Source organism: Dysidea avara, chromosome 4 (genome assembly GCF_963678975.1).
Source record: "Dysidea avara chromosome 4, odDysAvar1.4, whole genome shotgun sequence".
Lineage (NCBI taxonomy): Eukaryota > Metazoa > Porifera > Demospongiae > Dictyoceratida > Dysideidae > Dysidea > Dysidea avara.
The window spans coordinates 9,135,722-9,144,006 of record NC_089275.1 but is presented as its reverse complement, the minus strand read 5'-3'; the positions used below and the strand labels follow the sequence as shown (position 1 = coordinate 9,144,006).

Here is an 8,285-nt window from a genome sequence, read left to right as displayed (position 1 = left end):
CAGTCCAATCACAGAAGTGTTAATTGGTGAAGGCTGTTGTATTTATACCAGCATCAAGAAGCACTCTTGTTTAAACACAAGGCTTTTGAACTATTCTAGTAGAGCATACACGCTGTCTGTTGTCAGAATACTCTAATAAAACAGTCACTTTAATCAAGGGTTGGTGTTGTTTTGCTATTCAGCTTGTCAAGGCCCCACTCTATGTATATTAAATGTGTGTAGTTTGTATGTGCGTGTTTTTATACTGTACAAAGTCTTTGCAACATCAGATTTTGTCATCGTTTACTGGAGCAAAAGTCTTAGCAACCATGCAGTGAGTGATATAATATGTTAATGTGAAACTGTAAAATGTTGCCTTGTTTGTTGTTAGGTATGTGTCAGCATTTCCCATGGTGGCAGCAGAGTTTATGAATGCTTGCTCAGTCTTTGCTGATGAAGAGGTTTGTATGTTGGTATACATGTACCACACAAAAACAGCCAAGCTGTGAAAAAATGGTGCGGCCTTAAAAATTCTGGGTGAAAAAAGTTGTGAAATGAAAGGTGGCAGCCAAGAAATGGCTGCAATGATGTTAATACTAATAAATTTTAACAATGCACACAGCCAATATTAAAAGATTTTAGCATTAACATCATTGCAGCCTTTTCTTGGCTACCACCTTTGATTTCAAAACTTTTTCACCCAGGATTTTTAAGGCTGCACCATCCTTTCACAGCTTGGCTGTTTTTGTGTGGATTTCACTTCTTTTTGTACTTTATAAGGTCCTAAAACCAGCCTATGGCTGACTTTGAGGTTTGTTTTTTACTCACATTTCTTCTTTTCTATGTAGATACAATGATGATTATTGAAGACAGACTTATAAATGTATTTAACTGCATGATTGAATTCAATATTTGATAATATTATTGTAATACTCCAATAGAGCGCACATTTTTTTAGGACTTCTAATAGAACATACATAGAATGTTCTAGAACAATCTAGTACTTCTATTGGTAGATCTATGAAATTACAAACGTTTGATTATAAGCAGATTTCAACTAGAAATTTCATTTATAAAGCAGAAATTAAGTGAGGTGATCAGCCAAGGTAGCAGTGGTTCAGTGGTTAAGGATGCAGGTGTTAGGTATGGAGGTCCCTGGTTCGAACTCTGGTAAGTATTGTTTTGACATTTTGCACACCTTTTTTACCCAGCGGTGACTGCTCTATTAGAGTATCTCGATCCCGCGATTTTACACTTGTTTAGTTTTTGCTTTATAACTTTGTCACTGTAACTCTAATGCTATTCAAACTATCAAAAGGCACTGCTACAATGATCAGCCTATCTACACACCAATTATCAAGTTATTTCTGTATTTGGTTTACCCTGTAGCCATGACAGAAGTTTGATCTTTTTTTATGTGAATAAATGCTCATAACTCCTTGAGTATTACTCAGACTCACAACAAACTTGGTACGTGAATCCACTGTTACATGCTCTTCATTTGTGCCAAAGATGGAGGCAATCGAGTTACATGTTTGTGTTTTATAGCAATTTTTGCCAAGTGTGCGAAAAGAAATCGAAGCCCCCGTAGCCCCCCGTACGGCATAAGAAGAAAAAAAAACGAAATTAAAATTTTGAATGCCCATATCTCGCAAATGGCTGTTGCGAATTTAATCAAATTTGCTGTGTGGCATACCCTACTTGGGGTACAGTTATAATGCAAAAATGGTGTGCTTTGGAGGAGGCGCCATGGAGCTATGCATGTATGAAACAAATGTGTTTTCTTTCTTCCTGTAAATATACTTACGGTGTGGTCGCCGGCTTTCTTGGCCGTACGACACACTACCGTGTGTCTTGATGTATGTCTATAAAATGTGTTTGTCTTTGTGTATGTGCTATGTGTGCATTAGTGTTGCACCGATAATCGGTTCAATAATCGGTATCGGGCCGATATTGGCTACTAGCCGATTAATCGGTTTTGATTAAATCAAGGCCGATGTTAATCTCCACTGCGCTATGTAGTATAATGATGTGGGGGAGGCTAGACATAAGTTATTTGGCATTTTAATTAAGTTATGTGTTAATGGTTTAGCGGTGACTACAAGCCATGCCCATAATAAACTGTCAGGGTTTAGGCCATGCCCAACAATAAACTGAGGTTTTTAGGTTTCTATGTAGTACCAGCCACTTGTCTCAACTGTATAGCAGTAGTAAAATGTACTTAAAACCTGTTTACCATGAGTAACTTTTACTTGTGGTATACATCTAACTTTACATTTTAGCCTAGAATGAGCTGTATATCAATGGTTATGTCACTAATATGAGCCATTTAATAATGATGAGGATGAGTGTTAGTGTTATTAGTGAATATCGGATCGGTTATCGGTATCGGCTAATTCTGTTGCTTAATATCGGTTATCGGAATAATCGGCTAATTTGGATATCGGTGCAACACTAGTGTGCATGTCTAAAGGAACACATGTTTCATGTTATTTCCCATGTATGATATTGCTTGTTGTATACACCTTGGTACTCTCCCCAATGTTGAAGCTCATGTGAAGACATTGGTGGAGCATTGTTTGTGATCAGGGGTGAGATCACACTCCAGGGATTTTCCTCATCACGTGTTATCCCACACAGTGACTGGTTGTAAACACCTAGGACATCAATTACATTAACCACTAATAAGCCGAAACATGTTTCTTATGGTCTAGCTGTATAGTAAGGGTTATAGTATATGCACTGTTAAGTACCAATAATTTATAAGCCTGTATGCTTTCTATATGTAACCCTAGCTTGTGCTACTTATTGTTGTACAAAGGACATTAATGTTGGTAAACGCAGTGTTAGTATGGTCATTTCCTGGAGCTAACAGCTAGAGAGATCAAGACCATTGTGGGTAGTCTGTGTAACAAAAGAGTTGCATTACAGCAGCAGGTATGTGTGTGTAACTTTTTAAAGTTAGGAATGTTTGTACAAGCAGCTTATGACTCTGTGGGTGTGCACTCGGTTTCCTGAAATTGTTTTCTAGAAAGTGCATAGCATGTGACTTATTTTCTTCCAGATAATGATGATCTTATTGCTTGTACCACAATCGTGGGAATTGTGCTAGTATTCCTAAGCTAACACTGGATGCTCTGCACAATGAAATTCCTTAGGTTAGGTAATTCAATGGCTGCAGCACATGTTGCTGTCAGTACGTTAGTGCTGGACACTGTAGAGGTGTAACATAACATACAAAATATCAAAGTTATTTGTGGCTACTAATAGTTCATGAAACATTTCATAGGACAGTAGATGTGTCTATTTATGAGACTGTTTCACAGATTTTGTTTTCAAATTTTATGCTACAGTGAAGTTGGATATTTACTATTGTCAATAGTGGCCAGAGGGTATACCTTTCCAAGTAGCAAGTAACTTCTTTGAATATATAGTCACTAAACTTTACTCCTTTTCTAAAAAGTATTGATATGTTATTTGCTATTGTTCATGTTTTATACCTGTGTGATATCTGCTGGTACTATTTTTACACTATAGTAAACAGTGTTGGGAGTAACGCGTTATGTAATATTATTACTTTTGTGGTAACTAAGTAATATAACAAAATACGCTATAATAACAGGTAATATAACTCAAGTTACTTTACTTACAAATGTAATGCGTTACCTAAGTAATATAGTTACTGTGACGAGTCTAATATTATGTAATATTATTACTACAAATAACGAAGTTACTAATCTCGTTAGTTATCCTCTGAGTAACGCCTAGTCACATCGAAGTAATGAAGCCTACTGAATGAAGCTTATTCACCAGCTTCTTACTTATAACCAAGATTTGCACATTATCCAACAACGCAATCATGTCACGTGATAAGGTGGTAGTTTCACACATGACAGCTTAAGGCTGTGGACACAAAGTAATATAATATGTAATATTATTATAGTTACTTTATTTTATGAGTAATATGTAACTGTAACTAAATAGTTCTGTTGCAAGTAAAATGTAATATGTAACTAGTTACTTTTACAATGTAACTAGTTACTTTTACAAAGTAACTTGCCCAACACTGATAGTAAATGTCCTGTGTAAGTTCACTGTGTGTTAAGCTGTGTTGGTGTGGGAAAACTGAAACCCACAATCAAATAATTATGACAAGAAGTATTATAAAAGGAATCAAGTGTAGAGTATTGCTATCTGATAGCGCAAAGGTGTTGATTTGTTTTTTTTTGTACATGTAATGGAGACCTTTGAATAGATTGCAAACTCCACCCTCTGTGGTCTAATAACAATTTATGACAACTTGTGGGCCATCACCATGTTTTTTCTGTATCCATGGTTGGTTAGGTTGGCAAAGCATTGTATTACAGCTTTTTTGGTACACGATATCCTTTTTAGCTACACTGTTTTCAATGATGGTTTACAAAGTGTATGTGTTGAGTAGCATACCTTTCATTGTACAGGTGCTCAGCTATCATATCTCATTCTTGTTGAGTTCCATCACAGACCTCATGTTGTTTCCACCTAAGGACAAGCCACTGAGATTACTTCAGTGGCTGGTGTCCATTGTGACATGGACCCAGCTCTAACCTCAGCAACGTCACATCATTGTAGCATGTGTCTCTAGTATTAGTATAGCAGCACAGCACAAAAATCATTCACTTTTTTTGTAAAAGGATGAAACTATGGCTTGTACAGCAGTCTGGTCACTGCCAATAGTGGTGGCTTCCAGATCGAATTAGTGCTAAAATAACTCACTAGTAGGCTTCCTGGATGAATACAACCATCTTTATTATCCAGTGATGCTTTCTTTACACTCTAGTGATGATTTCTGATGGCTGTTGTGACTGTAATCCAGCAAAACATGTGACACACGTGACAAAAAAAATTGCCACGGGTATCTAACCAGTTCAGATACTGTACCTACCCGTGGGTATCTATTGGATTTTGAAAAAAGATTTGGCTAATTGTGGGGGCTATTCCGCTATACTATATAGTGTGGTGCTAGTTACTAATGGGTACTTTGAGATTATCAGCGCTTAGTCATTTGTTCTGTGCAGAAAACTGTTAGGAGTATATAGACTTTTTGTTTACGTGTTGATGCTAAATGTCATCATACAGTACAGTAGTATACTGTATATATTATAGAGATGATTGAGTTTTGGGCTTTCTTGCTTTCAAAATCACCCAAAATACAGCCTCATTTTTCCTTCCAAATAGCTTGGCTGTATTGGTTAAGCATAACCAAGCCCAAAAGTGCCTTCAGACTGGCTCCAATCTTTCCAACAAGTTTCTGTAAATTTCCTGACTTTTCTAACTAACTAACTAACTGATGCCTTCAGGCAAACATAGCTTGGTAATGCATAAGGCTAGAGGCTTGATTTTTTTACTGTTCAACATTGTTTTGTCCTGAGACATGCCTTTTCATCAATTGTGGTATGTACAATACATGCATCATGGACTTACTTTTGTCTTCCTTTGTGTTCCAGTTCTTTATGGTGACAACTCAAGGTGTCAATTTGTGGTAGCACAATATGGCTTCTCTGTGGCTATGATGATAGCTATTACACTTATTGCCCGTATTTTCTGTAGTGATGCAGAGACACTTCTTGTATTGTTTTTCATTTGTAGCATTGTGTAATGGTGTAACAGATAGAACATAGCTGAAGGCGAAGTGTAATGACCACTGCATCTTTAAGTAATTGATTATTGGAATGCGTTCAGACGCAAAATTAATTCTATGGCATGCCTGGCGCCATTCTTTCTTTTGATGCAGTATGCGTGAGTTCAGTAGTCTTGACTATGTTATCAAAAGTAAACAAACAAGTATGTACAGGGAAAAAAGTAGAAATTTTAAGTTGATGAAAAAGTAGACAAAACAAGGGAACAGTAAAACAGTAGAGCTGTAACTACATAGGAATTTAATGGCCACTAGTATATCTGCAGGTATAGGCAACCTCTCTTGTTTCACTACTTTTTTATTCTTTGGATCCAAAACCCAGCTTAAAATAGAGTTGAGTGTGCACTTTTATTAGTGTCTGATGTTGATTTAGCTACTTTCATTACATTTCCATATCTTATCACATGTTGTTATTGTTACAGAGAACTCACAAGAGGACTTCACAATATGGTCAATGTTTCTTGTCTACTTGGGAGTGGCCCTACCAGACTTGGCATACAGGGACACCAATTTCCTACTCAGCCTTGAAGGTGAGCCATCAGTCATGTTTGCGTGTGGACAGACATGAATTTTGACAGCAAGTCGCGATAATCTTAATGATGACTTGTTGACTATTGTTTCCTGAATATTACATAATAATATTGATTGGATTACGAAAATGGATTTTCCTTATGCATCCAATTCTATCAACTTGATAGGTTTCTCCTTCCATCATGCTGTGCTATAATTCACTTCTGATTACATTTCATACTAGGATAGGGTTGGGCGATACTGAAAAATGTGCACCACGATAATATCATGGAAGCATTTATCATGATATCAATATTTTCACAATATATATTATAAGCTCATGTGTACAAGTTTTGCTATGGCTTGTATAGTTATATCCATCCCATAAACAAGTACTAAGCTATAAGCACTGCATAATAGCTTCATATCATATAGTAAATGTGATTTGCTGTGTTTGTGAGGCAGTTACATTAAAGGTATTTTATTTTGCAAGCATTATCACGATGTACCATAAAGTCGATATCATGATGCATAAATACAGTGATCTTCTCATGCCTTAATTGCGGTAGCTACGATATAATTATCATAATATTACCTAACCCTATTTCAAACCAACATTCATTTCCATTCTGTACTTAGAAATCACCAAATTTAGTGTGTGGAAGAACTGTTTTCGTGAATCTAGTTACTTGCTTATAAAGTTAGACATGAGTTACTTGTTCAAGTATTATTAAGGAAATATTTTTAGCAGAGAGCTTTGAGTATTTGAGCTGCATATCACATTCAAGTGCAATGTTGTATTAAATCTGTATTGTAGTCAAATGGTATTATGTGTGTATATTCCTACCACAGATCATGATAATAATGCTCACTGTTTGGCCATTTCTGTGTATGCTCTAGCTGGAGCAATGTTTGCTAGTTATGGTGCCTTTAACCAGAAACAACGAATGAAAGAATTTCTTGTGGTAAAGTTTAATGTAGTGTGCAGAAGACACTATATAGAAGCTTTGAATTAGTAGGACAATGGTGTGGCTATGATTAAGGTATTGGTAGAAAAGAAAGATACTGATTTTGAGTGACAAGAATTTTGTGCTGTATATAAATGATTGAGATACTCTAATAGAGCAGTCAGAATTTGAGGGGTCACTAACTTGACTTTAATAGAAAAGTTAAGAGTGTGTGTGTGTGTGTGTGTGTGTGTGTGTGTGTGTGTAGATTGTAATTTTTAAGCCATTCCTTTGTTGATGTTGCTGTTTGTCTTCACTTTATTGTTGTATTCCTTTAATGTCTTCTTGTGTTCTCTATGTAGTTCAAATCTTCTCGTATTATGAAGTTGGCTGCTGAACCAGAAAGAGAGAAGGATGCACCAAACTCACGAGAAGCTGTTTACCTACTGCTAGACCTGGTAATGTGTTTGTTTTGTGTTCTATATAATAGTTAGATGTCAAGAACCAGGGTTCTACGGGATTCAAATAACTAGAAGGCCCGGGCTGTAATGCCTGAGGGCACTACTAGTTTTCTAAAGCCTTTGACATCTAGTTTATTTAGACTACAATTCGTTGTTGTACCTTGAGTTGGCAGCAAACGAGAAATGTCTCGTAGAAACAAGCCCTCAATACACCCCCTAATTCAACGTGACAGTTGCTATCCATTTAAACACCCATGTGTTGCCAATGTTACAGGTGTGTAGTTTTCAAGACCATTACACCTCCCTCTAATTTAGTATGGCTGTTACTAGCCATTTAATATCTATGTATTTCCAATGTTACAGTTGTGTAGTTGCGTGTTTCATATCACCTCAGTGCGTGGTCACATAAGTGTGGCACTACGGGATTTAGAGACTACATTTTCAGCCTATCAAATTTTGGTATCAAACTCTAAGTGCAATGAAATAATGATAATTCTTGTCCTAATGGCACAAAAAGAGTCTTTTATGCATGGAAGTACTTTGTTATTATGCTTTGATGTATTTTAGGTAACCTGTAATAATAATTTTGTTGACATGATTTTTATTATTTTATCAGAATCTCCCTACCTTACCATGGACATGTTGGAGAGGTGTTTCCCCTATGCCTTGTTAAGGGATGCCTACAGCAGTGTATTCCGCCATAGTCACATT

The 8,285-nt window shown here is 36.4% G+C and overlaps 2 long non-coding RNA genes across 2 annotated transcripts; both read left to right on the top strand.

The window, feature by feature from the left end:
• The first annotated feature begins 250 nt into the window (after window positions 1–250).
• On the top strand, window positions 251–6,191 carry LOC136252185 (uncharacterized). The gene is made up of 4 exons (XR_010699398.1): window positions 251–313; window positions 371–440; window positions 2,775–2,916; window positions 6,079–6,191. It is a non-coding gene; the product is annotated as an uncharacterized lncRNA (long non-coding RNA).
• An 825-nt stretch (window positions 6,192–7,016) lies between these two features.
• On the top strand, window positions 7,017–8,285 carry LOC136252183 (uncharacterized). Its single transcript, XR_010699396.1, has 3 exons — window positions 7,017–7,131; window positions 7,476–7,571; window positions 8,191–8,285. It is a non-coding gene; the product is annotated as an uncharacterized lncRNA (long non-coding RNA).